The sequence below is a fragment of the Agrilus planipennis genome, unplaced genomic scaffold, assembly GCF_000699045.2.
Source record: "Agrilus planipennis isolate EAB-ADULT unplaced genomic scaffold, Apla_2.0 scaffold57, whole genome shotgun sequence".
In the NCBI taxonomy this organism is placed as follows: domain Eukaryota; kingdom Metazoa; phylum Arthropoda; class Insecta; order Coleoptera; family Buprestidae; genus Agrilus; species Agrilus planipennis.
This window is the reverse complement of record NW_020438879.1, coordinates 821214-841632: the sequence shown is the minus strand read 5'-3', so window position 1 is coordinate 841632 and position 20419 is coordinate 821214. Positions and strand designations below refer to the sequence as shown.

General features: G+C 33.9%; 1 protein-coding gene and 1 long non-coding RNA gene across 2 annotated transcripts in view; one reads left to right on the top strand and one right to left on the bottom strand.

Annotated features, from left to right (window-relative positions):
- The window catches only part of LOC108737356 (ets DNA-binding protein pokkuri), a 31480-nt gene extending 28695 nt beyond the window's left edge, over nucleotides 1-2785 (bottom strand). The window contains exon 1 of the mRNA XM_018470175.1: nucleotides 2461-2785. The gene's annotated coding sequence lies outside the window, so the exon portion shown is untranslated. The remainder of the gene's footprint in view (nucleotides 1-2460) is intronic.
- A 122-nt stretch (nucleotides 2786-2907) lies between these two features.
- The window catches only part of LOC108737358, a 286916-nt gene continuing 269404 nt past the window's right edge, over nucleotides 2908-20419 (top strand). Inside the window, exon 1 of the long non-coding RNA XR_003232536.1 lies at nucleotides 2908-2989. This is a non-coding gene — a long non-coding RNA (uncharacterized LOC108737358). The remainder of the gene's footprint in view (nucleotides 2990-20419) is intronic.

The window sequence follows — 20419 nt, the reverse complement described above, 5'->3', positions numbered from 1 at the left end:
AAAGCTATGGCTTATAGGTTTGGTTGTTCTACGTAAGTTTTTCAAACCTCGAAAACCACATCCTATTTTTTTTCTAGGAATTTGTTAACCTGTTCAAGTCATCAACATTCTCCCTACAGCTAGGGCCGTAATTTTGCAGACATGGTAACAAGAAAGGGCTTATGAAAAGGGAATGCTGATAATTTAGATGTAATTACAAAATTGGAATAAGTATATAAAAACTACGCTATTATTATAACTATACCTATGACTTAGGTATTCTACTACGAAAGAGTCGCCAAAAATTCTTGTATATATCTTAATTCAGTATACATATGTATAGTACAGTGTCTTGACAAAAATTTGAAGTTCCGGTTTTGAGAACTCCAGCAGTAGGTACCACCTATTGTCGCATTTTTTACCAACTTTCAAGCACAGTTGAACAACAATCAGGAATTAGGAACTGACTAAGTCAAACTGATTGGATTACGTTGTATATTTCCATAATAGATATGACAATCACTTTTGCTAAAATGTAAAGAACTACCCACTTTGAGTCTAATTACCCACACGTACCTACAAGTCGCAAAATGGAAATAAACCGGTAGATTATTTTACCATCGACTGTACATTCTAGAGCCTTCCTTGCAGCCAGTTGAGACCATTAATAACAACGTAAAAACAATCGCGCTGGTCTATGTCCCAATCTAAATTTAACCGGCCGGCGCATACACCCATACAAACACGCAGATACACATATTTGGGAACTCGGCTCGCTCTCCTTGAAGTCAATCTTTCCGTTTCATTTTATAAATGGCAGGAAGTGGTTTTCCGGTGTTCGGTACGCTGCGGACTTCCTCAAAGGAAACGGTATCAAGCCAGGACATCTTTCTGCACAGCAACAAGCACCACCATAAAATAAAGCAACATACCCACCACTGGCCGTACCATCATCGTTAAGTCTCTTTCCTGTTTGTCGTTATATGGGAAAGACGCGTAGGTTTCCAACTTGACAAAACAATAACCCGGAAATGGTAATTTCTGCTGTGGAACTGACAATGTTAATCGAGAGTGCCATGCACGCATTCTACACATAGGTATTTGAAACTTGCTCGAGTTACACTTTTTTTAATGAGTACGTGAAAAAATTACGTTGGCAGTTTAAAAGCACCTATACCTAGATGCCTACCTATCCGCAATTACAGCAAAATGTAGGTTAACAATAGGAATCCCTTCTTTAGTACGACCATCTAATTCTAATACCTATATTTATGGGTAGTAATTTTACTATACGGTCCCACAAAAATAATGATTATTTAAATTTATTATCCCCGTGTAGTAGTTTATTACTCCTTTCATTTAAGCTGTTTAAAAGTAAGGAACATATCTCCAATATGCAATAACCGTCCATCTCCAATAGAATAAATTACTGCTTTATAATATTATTTAGGTACTTCTAAAGTCAATATTTTTAACCATTAACAGCAAAGAAAAAACATATTCAAAAAATGCGCAGTTTTTGTCAGAATTTTGTATTATCACAATCATAAAAAAAATTAGTCCTTTAGATAAAATACCTCTTCGCGTTTAAAGAGAAAGACGTCTTATCAGATAAGGCGGTTATGAGATGAGACTAATAAAAGAATCACTTGTCATTTGTTATTACAAAGGTGCCTTTGAAAATTGAGTTTCAAATCACGTAAAATCAAAGATGATGTCATTGCTAACAAAAGTGTGAGAAAACGAAAGACGAACGTGTCTAAGCTTATGAAACAATGACCCGGAAATAAGCCATGTTTTCATATTATGTACATATAAAATCTGATCGACGAGGCCTGCCAGCATACGACGAAGGCATCACATATCAGGAATAACTTTTATTATTCTACGCTTTTAGCGTTTTTTCCCCATATATAATCAATTTACTACAATTAACTATAAAACTATATCAAAATATTTAATCATGTAACTTCTTTAGTGAACATGTATAAAACAATGAAGTACCTATCTACACAAAAACCGGCTTAATAAAGCGGTTAAACGGAAGCGGCATAGGTACACCATTTCATTTCACGCATTTTACAGTAATTCTCAGAATTGCAATTATCAGCGTCCTTGTAATAACTTAAAAGGAATAATTTATCACGTACCTATTCGACCATTTCCAGATAAGTAATTAACTCAGAATGTTTACGTTTTGTAATGTTCACATGTTTGCCTATACGGGAAGTCTATTCAACATATGTGAGACGAAAAAAAAAAAAGAAATTATAATAAACCTACATATAAACTTTTCAAACAATAAGATATATATATATATATATCTACAAAATTGAAATTGCCACAAATCGAATTTCTTTTATTTTAATAAACATAAAAGGGTGTCCAGTCAGTCACTACTAGAAACAAAAATGCAACGCATTTAAACATGCGTGTAGTAAGTGTGTTATAACACGCAAGTAAAATGTCGTAATGACTTACGAGTAATCTTGACGTGTTGATTGGTCCTTATGTAAAGCGAGCACTGTGTGGTTCACGGTATATCCAACATACAGAAATCCTTGTGTAAATTGCGATCGTAAAACCACTGTATCACATATTACAAGTCTCGCTCGTGTGAATCACAAATAATGGTTAATTAATACGTTAACCGCAAAAAAGCACTAGATACGAACGAAGTTCTATCAAATGACAATTCGGGTAACTGCGACAGTGAACAAATAAACGACAGTTTGTTGAAACTACTAAAATACTAAGCAGCTTCCAACAAGCAGTAACTGCGACCAATCAGCTCGACTGCCACCTTACCACTAACAACTTAACGCGGATCTGACTGTGACGCAGCCCGAGTTCCGAATCGCGGTAGGCAGATGCAGGCAGCTATGCGGGAGTAGAGTAGTGGAGGTGCACGCGTTTCCGACGTTGCCACACCGACACCGGATCTACACTTGTACGACACGGTCGGGCGGGGTGGGGGAATGTGTGATCGCAGCTTCCTTCTGGGCAAAAGGTAAACTCCACATATATTCCATATTGTAGATTAGCTTTATAAAAACGGAATTTTTTCTTTAAGATTCAACCTCTAGGTTTAATGATTTTGAAGTAAGTAATTCGTATAAGTGTAGATTCAAAGTTAATAGAAAGATAAAGTTGGAGTACCAGCTATCTAAATCAGTGGCGTTACTACGTTCGAAAAAGTTGGCGAAAATCATTCCTTCACCTACTTGGAAAAAAGTCGAATCAGTCACTCCCCTCCAAGTTCACTTGACTGTTTTTTTGTGGTCATGTCCCTCCTTTTGTGCATATACGAAGGAAATTGGTTGTTTTAGCTATGGACTGGGTTTGGTTGCTTTACTTACATTCCAACCCCCAAAGCTAGCGGAAGAAATGGTATTCGCGCTCAACATAAATATGTATACGTATGGAATTGTCAAAAGCAGACACCAAGCTGTGACAATTTGAAAGAAATTATATTACCTGAGGAGTAATTTATTATGTTAATTTGGAATTTCCATAAAGGAATTCATCTTTTTTCCAAATCATTTTCGAAGCACTCCTTGAAAGACGAATAATGTTGGCCTGAAATTATCTCTGAAACCATCATATTTTGAGCAAAACTCTTCATCCACATTGAACATTCCTTTGGCAGATGAATTTCTTAAAAAAACAGGAGAAAGGATTCTAAAATTTTTCAAACACGTTCTACGTTCATGTAACTGCACAGCCATAATCTTAAGAGTTTGATTAAACCATAGAATCTGATCGTAAAATAATTTTTAACACATCCAGTTTGATGATATTTCCTCAACTCTTCAAAATGTCTTTAGGGGCGCGCGACACTTTCTGTTTCGAGAAAAATATGCTGAACAATCATAATTCATGCCAAATCAACATCACTGCTTTTCAAACTTTGGAAGGTTTCTCCGACTAGGGGGGAGGATATGTTCCAATGAACACATGGAATACCAATGGTTACGCTACCGATTTAAATTAACCCCCGATCCACTGCACAAGGTCGTTGAACTTCTAAGAAAACGCAATATTTATACATTTAAAACCAAAATTATCTACCCAAAATATTGACAGTAAGAGTGAATAAATAATTGACTCTGATTGTGAAATAATATTAATCACTTTCAATGTTATGATGTTTACTCAACTCATCAAATTGTCAAAACAATTATAATTCATTGTCAACTCAACAACACTGGTTTTCAAACTTCCGAAACCCCCAATCAATCCTCCGGATTGATCCACTAGTAACACATATACTTTACCTCCCTACTTTATTTTGCTTTATTTGTTCATTTTAAGGTATCTTTCGCGCTTATAATTTTGAGGTTAGCTCCCCTTTCTACGTAATTGTTGGGTTGTTCCACTTAATCTTGTAAAATTATGTTTCCTTTTCTTTTATCTTCTTAAAATCGTAAACTGTTCACCTATATTCTTCTTGGACTTGGGAACCTTATTTATTATTAAGGGGCATATTAAAATTTTAACGCAATTATACGGGATGACTCAATAAGGTGTGGCGAAAAGCTTCTATGCTCTCCATTTTCAAGAAATTTTGATTTTTATTTTTTTTTATAAAATCATCATTCATTAACACAACAATGTCGTTTTCCAACATCGTTTCAATTAAATTGAACCACCGAAAAAAATTTGTGCGTTGCAGCAGGACCAGGTTTCAAAGAACCAGTGGTTCTGAAATTGTTGGCCCATTCTACGGCTCCATCATGCCAAAAATTAAAGCGATGTCAAAGTTCACGCTGCGTAGCGATCACTGAACCATCTGTATCGTGATAGGTGTCATATACACATACACACGTTGTTCCACCATACGAAGCTCCATTGTAGCCGAAATGGGGGAGAATGAGGAGTGTATATCTGCCATTCCGAAAACATTAGCCCTTCCGAGAAGGGAAGCACGACCATTCTAAAAACGTCAAACTTCCTTGAGTCACCCTGTATTACTAATTAAAAAAAAGCCAATATCTCTACAACATAAATTTACCTATATCATAGACCATCAATCACAACGAGAACAATCGATTTTACGTTACCGTTTTCAGATTAATTAATGTTATTCATTTTAAACGTCTGCTATCAATAGCTACTTTAGAAAAACAACCATTGTCATGGTTTTAGGTTAAGTCCATTTCTTAGCATTCGGGAGGACGCCGGTTCGATTCTGGGTCCGTCTCCTTAGATCACTTAAGCAAACGATAGGGCAGTAATATTCCACAGATAATCTTTCATTCTCTTCTGTCTTCATTTCGTCCGTCTCACCTTTCTCATCCGAACCACCACCCACCCATTTCCACGATTCCTGAAAGGAGGTTGAAGAGGGCCTTCCGCTCTACCTTACGGCGTAGTCCAGAGAGACTGCCCGCCTACCAGCATTAGTGGCTGGTGGGAATGAAACACCCAAGTTTTTTTTTTCATGGTTTTACGTGTACGACTTACCTCCTTCATTATACTTATTACTGATTAGAAGGAAACAAATGTCTCACAATTCTCGAAACTAGGAGTACCTAGCCGCTTGACGGTTATAACTGTCTATGATAATAACAAACCTAAAATAGTAATAGGAGAACAGAGGTCACTATGGAAATCAATAAAAAATAGGCAAAACAGACCAGTAGGACACCTTCCCAAGCATGAAGGACTAGTCAGAAATATATTAGAAATAGAAACAGGAATTATGAGGAGTAGAAGTTGATCTAGATTAGATTACTGTTCACAAATAGTTAAGGATGTGGGATGTTCTATAGTGTTAGGCAAATGCGAAGATTAGCTCAGAGTAGGAAAGAGTGGAGTGCGTGTCCAACCAGTCTTAGAACTGACGATCTTTTGATGATAACTTTTCTAAAGTCTAAAGTAAACTTACCAAGAGATAAAATTCGTTTGTTTATTTGTATCAAAGATGAACTGTTGAACCTATTCTAAAAATTCTTAAACTGATAGAAAGTTGCACTAGCCTTAAGTAATGCATACTGTATCAGCAGTATTTTATTTTGATAAGAGTAAGTTTTCTGTTCGAAATCTCTTTGTAAATTAAATCGGAAGAAAAGAAATAGCTTGGCGCTGGCCAAAAAGTTAGATAATATGTAAGCATGCAGATTACAGAGAGGCCTGGATAGTGTGTCTGTCTGACTGAATGACTAATATTTACATTTAAGGATCTATCACTACCCCACGCCTTCTGGCTGAGCTGGCTCATACTCATATCTATAATGAATACAATGCAAACGGGAATCTGTGCATTTTAAGAAAACTTTAATTTTTGGGTGTTTAATTCCCACCGGTTATTAATGCTGGTGGGCGAGAAATCCTTCCGGGCTACGCCAAAAGGCCCCCTTTAGCCTCCTTTTAGGGGAAAGGGTAGGTAGTGGTTAAGGTAAGAATAACGAAAGTGAAAGAATATCTGCGGAATATTACTGCCCCAGTATTTGCCTAAATAATCCAAGAAAATAACAGAAAATCTTGGACCAAGGCAAACGGACTCGCAATTGAATGCTAAGCAATGGTCTAAACCTTTAGGCCATGCCACTTGGCGTACTAACAAAATCTATTTATTGAAGGAAATTTTAAAAGGAAATAAAAATTGATTTTTAGCGTTAAATGTGCGAAACATTCAGAATATTTTAATTGACTCCGTCAATTATTACGGTTTAGATGCCTTTTCTCTATCTATGTTTTTTAATCTACGGAAGTCGGCATGTTAATGAGGAGTGGAATTAACTGCTGACTTCCATCTTCAAAATCTGTTTTATGTTAAGTCTGGTCGGGCGGGGAAACGAGAGGACAAGTGCACTCGTAGCAAGCTTAGGGGTGAGCAGGTGGTACAAGTCGGGAGAGGAGATGAACAATGCGGGTCGCACGAAAAACGAACTCATCGTTTGTTTGCGGAGTACATCCATACATCCGCACACACACACACACACACACACAATACATGTGCACAAACTAAATGCTAGCGACAGCAACACAAATCAGAAGAACGGCAGCGGTAGATGTAGAAGTGGGACATCAGGAAATATTCGTCTAACGTAATAGGTCGACTATTACAAAACTGTTTCGTAATAATGTATAACCTGGTCGGTCTTATGAGTTGCTGTACTTATGCAGACGACTGGTTATGCGCTTTTCTGCCATCATTCGGTAGAGATACGTTAGTCAAATGGCTGAAGAGTACCTTATAATGGAGGAAATAATTGAAACACGGGTCATTTTACCGGAAATTTCGTGAGGAACACGAATATGTGAATGAAAATTGTTTGCCTGGCATAGGGGAGGAGAAAATCCGCAAAAACAATTGCAAATTCGATTATCTCGCGAAATATGAAACATATGGAAAAAAGTTTCAATAAAAGTTTTTCACAATGCCATTTTGCAAAAAAAATATTGATCCTTTTTTCATATCACATATAACAAAAATTCTGCGTGCCCAATGGCAAACAGGCCTCAAAATTCCCGGAAATTTTTAGAAAATTCAAAATAATTATTAAAAATTTAAAATTGATAATTTAATCGATTCGTAACTTATCTTAATCGGTTAAATTATCTTTTCAAAGAAAAATTTTTTTTTATGTATTCATTGTTTTTTAAAAATTAAATGTTTAAACCACTATAACTCCGTTAAAAATTGTCCAAATTTGTTACTTTTTGCATCAAAATTTACAGCGCATACATCTATTAACGGTAATGAGATACATTTAATTGTTTAAAAAAACAATGTAATAATAGAAAAAAAAGATGCAAGAAAACAAATAAATATACTGAAGGAGACGGCCGAAAAGGCCGGACTGCAAATGTATGAAAAGACAGAAATCATGACCAATAGAAAAGATGCACCAAGGCGAATCATAACGAAATATGGAAAAATTAGGGTAGTTACCAAGTTCAAATACGTAGGAGAAATAATTCAACCAAATGCCCTGGACAAAGAAGTAGTCCTGGCAAGAGCAAGAAAAATGGAACTGGCATTTCAGTTGACAAAAAATCTATATAATAAAAAGTCCATGTCTATAAATGCAAAGCTAAGGCACTACAATATTGTTATTAAGCTAGAGGGCCTCTACGCCTCAGAATGCCTTGCCCTAAACAGTTAGACAAGGTGGAAAAAAAGAAAAATTATACGTAAAATCCTGGGACCAAGTTATGAAGATGGAAATTGGAAACTGAGAAGCAACAAAGAGATCTATGCAAAAACAAAACGAATAACAGACACAATGAGGAGAAGAAGAGTGACGTTCTACGAACACATTAAGAGAATGGATGAAGAAAGACTGACGAAGAGAATTTTCAACTATTTCGACAGAAATCCCAAGACACAGATGGCATGGATCAAGGAGGTCAGAAGAGACATTCTATTATTACATTGTTTTTTTAAACAATTAAATGTATCTCATTACCGTTAATAGATGTATGCGCTGTAAATTTTGATGCAAAAAGTAACAAATTTGGACAATTTTTAACGGAGTTATAGTGGTTTAAACATTTAATTTTTAAAAAACAATGAATACATAAAAAAAAAATTTTCTCTGAAAAGATAATTTAACCGATTAAGATAAGTTATGAATCGATTAAATTATCAATTTTAAATTTTTAATAATTATTTTGAATTTTTTAAAAATTTCCGCGAATTTTGAGGCCTCTGCCATTAGGCGAGCAGAACTTTTGTTCAATGAGAGATATGAAAAAAGTCATCAATACTTTTTTTGCAAAATGGCATTGTGAAAAACTTATTGAAACTGTTTTCCATATCTTTCATATTTCGCGAGATAATCGAATTTGCAATTGTTTTTGCGGATTTTCTCCCCCCCCCCTATGCTGGGTAAATAATTTTCATTTACATATTCGTGTTCCTTACGAAATTTCCGATAAAATAACCCGTGTTTCAATCATTTTCTCCATTATGAAGTACTCTTCAGCCATTTCCCTCATTTGACTGGACGACATCGTCGCCAGGCGTCTACTTTTATTTCTACCGTTTTGTTCTTGTACCGCGCATTAACTGCTTGAATTAAGATAACATTTCTTGTAGGTAGGCAATATTAATTAAATTGTACATTCATTGTAACATAAACCGCTAAATTGATTTTAACTATACAATTTTAACTGCAAATAAGTTATTAAATATGTAAATCTTATATTGGAGCGGTAAACGCTATTATTGTTTGCCTTGTGAGCTGGCCGCAGTTTTTGCAATTATTACATTATTTCTAGTCACCCCATGTTTCGTATTTCTTCTTTGCTGAATATTTAATTCAATTATTTTCGTTTAACCGCATTACCCGGAAATATGCTATTCTGTCGCAAACCGCAAGCGGATAGAATACATTCCGTCTACTACCTCCATGTAAATAGGTATATTTTCACGAGGTATCAGGGACGCCGACTACGTGACTGATGAAGGGCTCCAGCACGCAAGTATCTAATAAACATCAAAACTGATTTCGTATAGGTACCAGGATTTTTGTTCTGATAGAAATTTGTAAAAAGCAACCTTTTTGACTTTAACCGTACGACCGCAATTACCTTCATAGCGAACCCAACAAAAGCTGAAGGTCGAAAGAACAGTTCACACTATATAGGGATGAAGACCGTTATAGTTTAACCTCTCTTATATCAATTAAAACACTAATAGGATACTTAGCACAAACATGTACTATAATAACTGTATAGCTATTATGTATATGTGTTTCCAACTTCTTGTTAGCAATATTTCCGTTCGTAATAATATTTTTCGGAACGTCGAAAGGAATAGCCTCACAATTCCATATTTTTTTCTGGAAGGCAATGAGGGATAAAAAGGTGCCTTCTGATCTACGGTCACAATTGCGTCAAAGCAGAAGAGTACTAAAGAAATCTCTACATAATAATGTTCTACATATGTATCTACGGTTCTGCTTAGGTACAAGTTTGTGGTGATAAGAGGCTATCTTCTGTATATGGGCAACTTTCTGGTATTACCTATGACTGATAAAACACCTAACTGAAGCATGGAACTGCAAGACATCCAGGAATGTATTGACGTATTGGCCACATTTAAATACGAATATTAGGCAAAAAGGTCATACATGGGATGCAGTAGTGGCTGTGGCTAAACATGCGCCGACGGAATCTTTATTCGCATGTGGGTGAAGTGGGGCTTACTTTGATTAGAAGAGAAGATATTCGCTGAATGCCTAGCTTGTGAGAAGTACTTTTCCCAAGGACTAAGATTAAGTGTAAGGGATGACTTCCTGATTGACGTGTGTGAACTGCTATGCTCCAAGGGCTCACATTACGTTGTGGTGGAAAAGTTTTTCCTGATAGAGAAGTATGAAGTAGTATGTACCATGGGTTTAACATAGGCCATGGTGAGAGAGGATGATCTAATTGAGTTGTGTGAAGTTTGTGGGAAAGGGAGTAGTCGTAATTAAAATATGAGTACTGTGTATCATGGATAATGGTACCTACTTATCCATCCGAATTTGGACGGATCCAACTAGTGTAATAACATTTACAGTGAGCATCTTATTAAAAAACACAATTAATATTTAAATTCCTTTATGATTGGGATCTACACATTACAAAACTGTTAATTACCATATTTTACGGTTTCATACTTTTTTGGTAATTAATCATATGTATAAGTAATATACGTGCGTAAAAGTGAAACGGATGTTCAAAATCGTGATATTTCAACTTGTTAGAATGTGACTGCTATTTTCCAAAAATGGACAACTATGCAAAGGCTCGTGCGGTGACGTCAAATATTTTGGTCGAGCCATCAGTTGAGTTGCGTCGGTTGTTATGTCGCTGTGCAATAATTAGAATACAAGCACTTTGTCGACTTGACTGTTCGTCCTTCCATTTGTTGTCGCGATCATCGACGTAGGAAGAACGAAAACTAACACAAAACGCAAAAAATAATCAGAAACACGTGCACAAGGAATTTGTACCAAGTATTTTCACAAATGTGTACATGCAAACTGTACAGAAACGGACTCACAACACTTTTCGAGTTCTTACTATAGTAGCTTCGTTATTACAATCGTTTCGATTCTAGAATTTTTATTATTAAATGTATTGTACCTACCTATGTACTTATAATATTTTGTATAACACTAGTTAAACCCGTTTAAATTTGAAAGAATCGGTACTGTTATTATTAACATATAACTTTTGATGCGTAACACCTAGCATATGTCAAGAAAGAAATTCTCTCCTTATCCACTATGAGTTAACCGTATACCACTTAACCTTAGTATAGCACTTCACCACCACACAATCCAATAACGGAATCTTCTTTCATGAAAACCTAACTTAAGCTTAGGTTAGGTTAGGTCAGATAGCACTTCACGCAATCCAATAACGGAATCCTCTGTTATGATAACCTAACTTAAGCTAAGGTTAGATAGCACTTCACACATTCCAATAACGGAGTCCTCTGTCATGATGACCTAACTTAAGCTTAGGTTATGTTAGGTCAGATAGCACTTCATACAATCCAATAACGGAATCCTCTGTCATGATAACCTAACTTAAGCTTAGGTTAGGTTAGGTTAGATAGCACTTCACACAATCCGATAACGGAATCCTCTGTCATGATAACCTAACTTGAGCTTAAGTTAGGTTAGGTTAGATAGCTCTTCACACAATCCAATAACGGAATCCTGTTATGATAACCTAACTTAAGCTTAGGTGAATAAGAAGACATGCAAAGCCTAGGATGCTCAACATTCAGGAGGACACTGGTTCGATTCCGAGTTCATCTGATCTGATCCAAGTTTTTCTGTAGTTTCCTTAGTTAGTTAGGCAAAAGCTGGGGCAATAACATTCTGCAGATTATCTTTCCACCTCTTCAGTCTTTATTTCGCCTGTCTCATCTTTTTCACGCTAACCACCAACCATCAATCTCCTCCGATTCCTAAAAGGAAAATGAAGAGGGCTTTCCGTCTTACCTTCTTCGTGTAATCCGGAGAGACTTCCCGCCCGCCAGCATTAGTTGTTGGTGGGAATCAAACACCTAAGGCTTGTTTTTGATCTAGGAATACAACTTCTTATTATATTATCCTATTTTAATTCGAAGAATCACGTACAAAGTAAACAAATTTTGTTTATACACTAATAAGCTACTTTCAAATAGTATATGCATGGAATTTTATCTGTACCCGTTTTTTGTCGAAGTATGAATAATGAATATGTAAATAATAAAAGCTGCTTTTTATAGTTTTATTGTCAGTTATGCACAAAAAAAGTTTACTTTTAGAGGGATAGAATTTAAAGCCTGCAATTCCTTAATTTTGACTTTCTAAAACAGTGATTCAACCAAAAGAACGATTTAAAGGAAAAAAATGATAATGACTTGGTATATATTTTTAAAAACAGTAATTTTCTGTTGTTTTGTGTTAAAAAAAGAGACAAATAATACTTATGTACATTTATTTTCAACCTGTCTGTACACTCATTGTTGAAATAATTCATGGATATTTACTACAATAATTTATATGTATTGGTGATGGTAATTATTTATAGTAAAATAATATTTGAATAAAAATGACACTTTATTGTCTTTCGGTCTCACTTTCACTATGCTAACTAAAAGCTATTACACCGAACACGAAATTTCAAAGTAATTTACTATCCTAAATATTTTAAAACCTTAATGGAAAAAAACATTATGAACAACATAATTAAAATCAAACAAGTATTTCTAAAGCAACCCAAAAATCGCATTCGACCATTGTAATAAATTAACCGAATGTACAATAGCTACATCCATTAATATTAGTGCATATTCGATAATAGCTAAAAATAAAAATATTTCGGTAAGATACGCCGACAATAATTTATTTTAAACACTGAATATCTAGATCACTTTTCCATGAAGACGTTGATGAACAGTAGGTTCACAAGTCAATTGTAGAATTTATGAGAATGTATGTTAAGCATTCCAGGGGGTCCTTTTATGTTTAATTTTTGAGTTGTATATCGTGGGCAGGTTGACTACACCTACACAACAGAAGGCACAGTTCAATTGCTGTTGTTATTGTAACTACATATATCAAAATATTATTGTAGATATTTAGGAAAACAACATTTATATACTTAAGAATCAAAAGGATTTTCAACAGGTGAAGAACATACTCAATAAAAAAATGAATGTCTTTATTTAATTACTTAAGATCATAAGGTTACAGTAGGAAAAGACAACATGAATGAAGTAGGTAAGTGTTGTCGTGGTAATGCCCTATTGTTTCATAGTCGTCAGTTGGGCATTTGTCAGTTCCTAAATGAACTATTTGTTATTGCAATAGGTATAAGTACATGATAAAATTAGAAAGAGGAGACTGTAGTAAATATTAATTAAAAATTAAAAGGAATACTCACCCCTAATTACCACAAATCATTTTATTTGAGCGGACACGTGTTTCGCCCACTTCATACGTGGGTATTCCTTTTAATTTTTAAATATTACTACATGCTGTTTCTGCAATAAGTAGCAAGCTCTGGAGTGAGTTAACGAGATGTAGTCAGGAATCGCATGGTGAGTAAGAAATCCAGAAGACGTTATAATCCGAAGGCAGTACTGGACGAGAAATGGCAACATACAAAGAATTTGCGTTAACAACTGAGCTGCTGCATTGATAGAGAATGTAAACCGTGATGGTTGTGGAACGATTAATAAAGTAATTATCAACAACTTACTATTACGCTACTACACATAACAATATTTAGACGTTCATTGAGATAAAAAATAATTAAATAAGTACTTTGTTTATCGCTGATAATACTATTCTGCACTGATATATAACTCTGACACACTGACCTACTGTCATTGACTTTGTCTGACTACATATATATAAACCTACAATGTTAAAAGGACAAAGAACTACTCTAGGCTGACTATAACATAAACATTGTCAATCACATTTAATCTAATCCAGCAAACAGCAAATAATAGAGGAGTACAAATATACAAAAGAAATACAATATTGATGCGGCTAATTACCAGCTGACTGAATGCGGCGTTGCAATGTCGTGTTTCCCTGCGAGATCTCACTAGCTGACCCTTGCTTATAATTTTAAATACGGTTTTCTCGAAGATGTAAACTTTCAAACCACGAAACATTTACTTAATTTTATTCTTCTATAGTACCCTACACTTCTTGCAAGTTTGCTACATATTTCAGAAACATGCTGTATAGGTACCTACCCGCCCGCAATAGAGGGTGGTTAATCCTCTCCATCTTCGTTCAGTGCTCAACAGACTACCTGTATTCGGTGCCTAATTGAGTTCGCCCCTTCAAGAATTTCGTAAAATTATTCCATTTTAAAATTTTTTTAAATTTTGTCACCGTTTCATAAATCTTCAAGTGATTTTGACATACATATTATTCTCATATTTTAGCATTTCAACAAGTATTTAAATGAGTGTAGTAAAAGTATATAAATTATTATCAACTTTTAGGAAAATATAGTGCGTATATCTGTATGTTAATGTTACTAATGACGTCGATATTTACATAATGTGGTATATTTACCATTATCGTGAGTTAGAATGTGACTTTAAATGATGACAAAATTAACTGTTGGTTTGTAGACTGGTATAAAAAGTGTTAATTTAAGTATGTATATGGTAAAGTTGAATAGTTCCATAGCTGTTTTAAGCTCCAGATTTTTGGAATAAGCAGATTTATGGAAATGTTGTCTTTAAATTTGAAAAAAAAAATGAAAAATAAACTGCTTATACAAAATTCGGCACGTGTAATCATTAAATTGTCAAATATTTAAATAAATTTCCGTTAACACGCATAAAAGTTCATACATGATTTATAACTTCTACTTTTTTGCCGAAAACGATTCTGAAAACTGTAATTAATTTAAGCATTTTACGTTATTAATTATTATAGAATGTAATAAGGTAAATTATCATAAAAGAACACAGTAGTTGAATAGATTTTAAATGTTAAAACATCTCTTCATCTTCAATAAACATTTAAATTACTTTTGAATGGCACCTAAAAATTTATTAATGAAAAGTAAAATACTTAGTAGCTGGTGGGAATGAAACACCCAAAAGTATTTTCTCCCATTTATTTTTTCAGTCACAATTGCCATCAAACAAGAAAACTTTGACCGTATTTCTAAAGGAAAAGCTGCCTCCTCTGATATGCTTATAATTTTGCAGTATATTGGGATCCGTCAAATGGGAGGAGCCTAAAAACATGGCGCCGATTAGGGAAAATTTATCGTAGTTCCTGTAGTGTACTGTGCAATTTCTAAGTTTTTAAATTACGCTAAAATGATAAGTATTGACACAATATGTGATTGGGCTGACACAAAGCCTCGGAAAGGAAATTTCGTTGAAGGTGAGCGTGTTTTTAATGCCAATCACATTATAAAATTCGGAAATAACAACTCCGGAAGCTAGCCTTCAAATTCCGTCAAGTTTACTGCCTACTTTTTACAAACTTCGGATTTAAAAAGTGATTCACGTTATATAATTGGTTAGGTGATTCTGGGTGATTTAATTTAGATCTTAATTATTAGGTTCTTTGTTATCCCTACATAATAATTAATTTACCCCAGCGGGAGTAATTACCCCCAGGTTCGGAATCACTGGCCTAGATGAAAACGACAACTGTTATCCTAAACTTACACATTCAATGACGATATATTTGAAGCATTTTATGTACGTTTCTGCAATTTTATCAGGAAGTAAGAAAAATACGAAGGTTACATATTATAAATATTATTGTTGCAGTGTGAGGAAAGTAAATATTTGGTAAAAATATTTGAGACACCTCTTAAATGAAACCATCCACCTAAACCTTGTCTACCTATAGGATGAAATTTACGTACGGCAATAAACATACTCCGAAAGGAAGGAAAGTCATTAGTGTATTTTGGATGGAATTTAGAATTTACACCAAACCCTTGAGTTTTATGAGTATGGTGTTTTGCAGGTCCACCAAACACCAGTTTGAAAGTTCTAGAATGTTCTTCAATGTCTCAGGTACAATATTTTCAAATGTTTACCATTGTCCTTAGGTAGAATGCTAAAGGATCAATAAGATGTAAGTAACGGGACTGGCCTTTGACACGATATTAGGGCACTTTCATATACATATTTCGATCAGTGCTGTGAATCAAAAATGTTTAGATGCTTTGATGGGAATGTGGATCTGCGATCTGGATCTACCATCAGTTACCAAACACTCGCATAGAATAAAATAATGTTCCAGAATTCTCTAGGGTTTGGTGTGAGAATGTAAACCCAGCAGGTTGTCGTTAGCTAATTATTATAGTAAAGCATTTTATTATAAATAAATAATTAATTAGTAAATAATTATTCCAAAACAGCCATAAATTATCTGACGAGTAAGGCGGGTGATAAAAGAAAACCACATATTCCTAAAGGTGTGACAAAAGAAAACTACGAGAATGTTCCAGAATTTTCCAGAAGTTTACACGGTGAAATGTCTCTCGCTTTTAAAATTTTAATATTCCTAAAATTTTTTGGACCCTAAAATTTGACCGCCCTAGACTCGTTATTAGCTATTTAAACAGATCGAAATAAATAAATATATCTACATGTTTATGTGATACACAGAATAAATTTACAGTGTGCTGCGAATGCTGCTAGGTAGCATTAAATTCAACAAATGCACTTAAAAATGTATCGCCGATATACGTTTGATCTGGGAAATGTATTTTCCAGAAAACGAAAATAGTATTGTAAATTCCAGACATGCTTTGCTGAATATGTAGTGCCTACAATATTTACAAACACAGTCAGAAATAGCTGCAACATTTTTTATTATAGGCTAGCACAACGATTACAGAAAAAAGTCGACGATGGGTGTAAGCATTAAAAAACGTACTTATTAATGTGAAAATTCATTTAATGTTTATCCACTATAAACTACTTCAAATTATTAAGGGCAAAAAATTGGTTACTACTGTTACATTCTTCTCCCCGGGAAACGAACTCGGGACTTTTGGCCTTGCGCACCAATGCTCTAACCACTAAAGCTACAAGAAGTGACAGTAACAAGAAGGATGAAATATTTTAAGAAACTTTTAATCGTGGTTCATATTTAACATTACTGTGAAAATTCATTTAATTTTTATACACTGCAGATTGCCTCAGATAATCATTTTTCGGCTAGTGCTAAACATAATTAAAATACGAAACAAACATATAGTAAACAGGAAATACTTTAAGAAACTTTTAATCGTGGTTAATATTTAACATTACTGTGAAAATTCATTTAATTTTTATACACTGCAGATTGCCTCAAATTGTAATTTGTGCGTAAAACCAAATGTTCCGGGTTCAATTCTCGGCGGAGGGTAACTGCAGCAACAATTTTTGTGNAAAATTTTTCCTCAGTAATTTGTGGTGGATAAAAATCAAATAAATTTGCACATTAATATTAAATATAAACCACTATCTATCAATAGTTTCTTAAAGTAAAACATGATGACATACTTTAATTCGACGAACCTAGACCTAATAAACATGTTTCATGGTTATTACTGCTGTCACCTCTGGTAACTTAGTGGTCAGAACGTTCGTGCGTAAGGTCAAAGGTTCCGGGTTCGATTACCGGCGAGTGTGTGACAGCAGCACCAACTTTTTTTCTCAATAATTTGAGGTAATTTGTAGTGGATAAATATTAAATGAATTTTCGCATTAATAAACCTGTTTATTATTTATCACTGTTCAAAGCTTTCTTAAAGTATTAAAAACCGTGATACTTTACTATATTTTATGCAAAATGTTGAATATTGAAAAAGAATTAGATTTAAATACTATAAGTTACAATTATTTATATCACTGTTTTGTTTAACATACATAAATAAATGCAACATATTTCACAGTTCACACCATAAGCATTTAAAAACAGGATTTTAGAATATATTATTAACTTATAATGATTCCATGGTTGGGTAATTATGCATCATTTTATTAAACACAGAAATAAATTACATAAATACCTATGTATACAAATTGCTTTCCTATGTTTGCAATAGTTTAATGTAAAACTCTACAATTACTATTTGAACGGATAACCGAACAACGTATGGTCAAACAAAGTTAATAAATTATTGGATAATAATAGTTCCTTAAAAATTGTTGTTTTNCCGGGAAACGAACTCGGGACTTTTGGCCTTGCGCACCAATGCTCTAACCACTAAAGCTACAAGAAGTGACAGTAACAAGAAGGATGAAATATTTTAAGAAACTTTTAATCGTGGTTCATATTTAATCTTAATGTGAAAATTAATTTATTATTTATTTACTATAAATTACCTCCAATTATTTTTGAAAATTTTTCCTCAGTAATTTGTGGTGGATAAAAATCAAATAAATTTGCACATTAATATTAAATATAAACCACTATCTATCAATAGTTTCTTAAAGTAAAACATGATGACATACTTTAATTCGACGAACCTAGACCTAATAAACATGTTTCATGGTTATTACTGCTGTCACCTCTGGTAACTTAGTGGTCAGAACGTTCGTGCGTAAGGTCAAAGGTTCCGGGTTCGATTACCGGCGAGTGTGTGACAGCAGCACCAACTTTTTTTCTCAATAATTTGAGGTAATTTGTAGTGGATAAATATTAAATGAATTTTCGCATTAATAAACCTGTTTATTATTTATCACTGTTCAAAGCTTTCTTAAAGTATTAAAAACCGTGATACTTTACTATATTTTATGCAAAATGTTGAATATTGAAAAAGAATTAGATTTAAATACTATAAGTTACAATTATTTATATCACTGTTTTGTTTAACATACATAAATAAATGCAACATATTTCACAGTTCACACCATAAGCATTTAAAAACAGGATTTTAGAATATATTATTAACTTATAATGATTCCATGGTTGGGTAATTATGCATCATTTTATTAAACACAGAAATAAATTACATAAATACCTATGTATACAAATTGCTTTCCTATGTTTGCAATAGTTTAATGTAAAACTCTACAATTACTATTTGAACGGATAACCGAACAACGTATGGTCAAACAAAGTTAATAAATTATTGGATAATAATAGTTCCTTAAAAATTGTTGTTTTAATAAATTAATTATTTCATTTTTTTTTATATTTGAAATTGATCAGTAAATACTATGGGGTTCAAAATAGAAGCGATATAAAATTCAGAAATGTAATAACTGTAAGAGTATGTATAAAAAAAATTTCTTTGTGACAGAACAGTCGATTTATTTGAGTAAAAGGTGGATGCATCTCGTATAATATGATTCTATTGAAATAAACTTATATCCGTTGAAAAAACATTTCGTATAAATAACTTTTACGATCTGGTTACTTTGTCATTTTTAGTCACTAACCCGGTCCTGAAACAAAGCTCGCCGCGTTGGTAGCCACTTACAACGTCTGATTTAAAATAGAAATTGGAGTGTTAAGGATCTCGGAATAAACTTGGCATCAGTTTAGGAATGGCAACTTCCTTCCTCTTGGCGTAAAAAGCCAACAAGTTTATTTAGTTTTAGGTGATTCACTCTGTTATTTATTGCTCTGATTTTAGTCGCTGCGGATCGCATGCACTTGCAGACAAATGCCTGATTTATTTAAATCCTGATCGTACGTAACATTCAGACCCCTAGCCAAAGGGGGGGATGCCTCCGTTGACTTTTTCAACTTGTGTTATTAATTATAAAATATGTTAAAAATAGACTTATATATAAGGCAACAGGAAAATGCCAAAATTTTTGCTACAAGAGTTTAAATAATTCAGTAAACGGCTTCCGGCAAAAATTGATAACTGTGAATTCCATGCAGTGAATTTTGATATAAATGTGAATTATAGAAAATATTTTTTAAGCATTTAAGCATTAATTAGAAACTGTTTACAAGATAAACTCAAAATTGTTGTATAACCTTTGAATCCAATATGAAACATTCTCACCAATCATTTAGATAAAAAGAATAGTACAAGTGAAAATACTGAAAAATTGATTCTGATATACCCATCTGATCATATGTCTGAGTCATAATCGCATCTTACGTAGAGATATTTGATATTATTATATAAAAATTCGACCAGGTTCATCATTAAAACAGAGGGACTTGATACCCTAATGACACTAAAAAGGGAAAAAGCCCTTTTGACCTGAACAATATGGTGAATTTATGGACGAAACTTAAAGACAGGCGAATTCGAGTAGACCAATAATATTAACTTATTGTATTAGGTACTTCTTTTATTAATATTAACACTTTAAGAAAATTTTTCGAGTTTGATTCCCGACGAGAGTGACAGAAGCAACAAAAAATTTCTCCTCGTTAACTTGAGGTAATATGTAATCATCATCATCATCATAAGGTCATCAGTCCTAAGACTGGTTGGACACGTACCTCTACTCTTTCCTATCCTGACCTAATCTTCGCATTTC